Here is a 2,962-nt window from a genome sequence, read left to right on the forward strand (position 1 = left end):
CTTTGTCATAAAACAGCTTGTCTGTGCCCACAGTTTGTCTGTGCCTCCTTTGTCCCCAAACAGCCTGTCAGTGCCCCCACCTTGTCTGTTCCATATTTGCCCTCAAACAGCTTGTCCGTGCCCCCAGCTTGTCCGTGACATTTTTGTCCCCAAAGAGCTTATCAGTGCCACCAGCTTGTCTGTGACATCTTTGCCACAAAAAAAAAAAACTATAAGAAAAAATCCTGGTGGTGTGGGGAGGTCATCTTTGAAGGGCAGACAGACCATTTGTTTCTGATGGCGGCCCTGCAAGGCATGTTGGCAGGTAATTTGAGCAACTTGTTAGAATTTGTGTGTGCGCAGTACGCCATCTTGTTCTTGTTTTGCCATATGGAGCTCCAGGTTTGCCAGGTCAGATCACAGGGTCCAGATTTCATAATGAACCACTTCCTTGAGATCTGAGATGAGTTAGCGATAGTGCCATCACAGGATTAATGCCATCTGCCAATTGCAAGCTTGCCAGGGAGTCCAAAAATACTCCTGTAGTAAGACAATATTGGCATCTCCTTACCCCTTGAGGCTGGGGGATCTCCGGTGGGTCTCTAATTTCTACCCATCTTGGGTGATTAATAGCAGCGGATTGCACTTGATAGTTTGTGATGGTGCTGGAGCTTAGCTTTCAAGCGGCCATCTTCTACAGTGGCTAGTCAGCGACTCCCTTTTATTTCCTTTGCTTCTATTACTCTTCAGATACATCATTTAATATTTTTATTAGTTTATTAATAATATTTGTGTTTGTTTTTAACCATATATTTTGTATTGTAGTTTTGTAACTATTTGGAAATGTGCTTTGAAATATAAATATTACATACTTTTTGTATAATGAACAGAGTGGAACAAACATCTTTTTTCTACACACCAATGGTGTGATTGAGCACATGGACAGTATAACTACTAGTAGGGCATTATCACGTGGGAGTGCTGGAGAAATTGTTCTCTAGGCCACTACATCCAGGACACAACAAGGTAGCCAGGATTCCTAAGCTCGATATGCTAACTGGACCATTGCAGTAGTTGCTGAATAGATCACTTTTCAAAAAATTGTACCAGACTTTTGTTTTATGTATATACTCCATTCTGTATCTTATCAGAGGAGAGATTTCATGTAAATTTAATATTTAGAATGGATGACTGTAAATCTTAACATTCCATTTTAGTATAATGATGATTTAAGAATGACAAGGTCATGTAGGATTGGTATTATTATAATGATTGAAGCTCTTACCCTAGGAGTCCCATTGTTTGACAAAATAATTGTAGCGTATGTAAGGTTGGTTTCACCATCTTCCTCCTGTGTAGATACCTAACATAAATAAGAATACTTAGAAATGTTGCATTTGTTCTATTGTCTATAACAATTATTCCTACAATTTTAACACCATACAATATGGAAATGTTTTTCTATTATTTTTAAAGGATTATACAGCCTACACATGCCATATCTTCTAGTTATTTCATTGCCTGCTTAAGAGAATCAGTGACTATAGACAGACAGTCATGTAGTTGCATAAATGACACAGCAACCATGTCCTTCCATGTGCTAGTAAGCAAGTACATGCAGGAGTGGGTGTAGAAAATAAATGTTTCGTGTTAGAGACTAGAAACTCTAGGACTGGCCCTAACTACACCTATTACCACTACTAGGTGATAGTGATGTCCGGATCATGAACGAATCGTTCATTTGATCCGATTCTTTTTAGTGATCCGGATGAATCGGTTCAGTAGACTGAACGATTCATTTATAGCGGTTCAGTCTGTGAATCATGCAGCTGTAACCTGATCCTAGAGCTGTGAGTCATCTGCAGAGCACTCAGACACAGACTCTGGGGTCAGGTTACAGCTCATTAATTCACAGAGGAACGATGACTCATAGAGTCAGAGAGTCGTTCAAAGACTCGAATGATCCGAAGATTCGAATGATCCGAAGATTCGAATGATCCGAAGATTCAAATGATTAGAATCTTACAGGGATCCGGATCTTACAAGGATCCGAATCTTACAGAGATTCGAATCATTCAGAGAATATTACTGATACCATACTTTTATAAATAAATACATTAATAATGTTCACACTGCCCCCAGGATTTAGATTCCCCTGAGTTTGCCCCCCTTTACCTATAACTGCACCTACAGTTAACTTTATTAAATTAATTAAATTAACCCTCAGTCATCAGCATAAAATTAACCCTTATACCCCATCAACCATAACTGCCCCTGAAATTAACCATAAAGATCCCATTAACCATAACGGCCCCTGAAATTAACCCTCAAGACCCCATTAACCATAACGGCCCCTGAAATTAACCCTTAATACTCCATTAACCATATCTGCCCCTAAATTAATTGCATGTACTCCAGATAAATTACCTAATACATTGGTATGGTTGATGTGGTCTTTAGTGTTAATTTAGGGGCAGTTATGGTTAATGGGGTGTTTAGGGATAAATTAGGGGCAGTTAGGCTTAATGGGGTGTTTAGGGTTAATTTGGGGGCAGTTATGCTTAACGGGGTGTTTAGGGTTAATTTAGGGGCAGTTATGCTTAATGGGGTCTTTAGTGTTAATTTAGGGGCAGTTATGCTTAATGAGGTGTTTAGGGTTAATTTGGGGGCAGTTATGCTTAATGGGGTGTTTAGGGTTAATTTGGGGGCAGTTATGCTTAATGGGGTGTTTAGGGTTAATTTTAGGGGCAGTCATGGTTGATGGGGTGTTAAGGGTTAATTTTAGGGGCAGTCATGGTTGATGGGGTGTTTAGGGTTAATTTAATGGTGAGGGTTAATTTAATTAATTTAATAAAGTTAGCTTAAGGTGCAGTTGCAGGTAAAGGGGAATGTAAATCCTGGGGGCAGTGATTATTAATGTATTTATTTATAACAGTATGGTGATATTATCTGACTGATTCGAATCCCAATGAAGGCAGAGAGT

Source organism: Spea bombifrons, chromosome 2, assembly GCF_027358695.1.
Source record: "Spea bombifrons isolate aSpeBom1 chromosome 2, aSpeBom1.2.pri, whole genome shotgun sequence".
NCBI lineage: Eukaryota > Metazoa > Chordata > Amphibia > Anura > Pelobatidae > Spea > Spea bombifrons.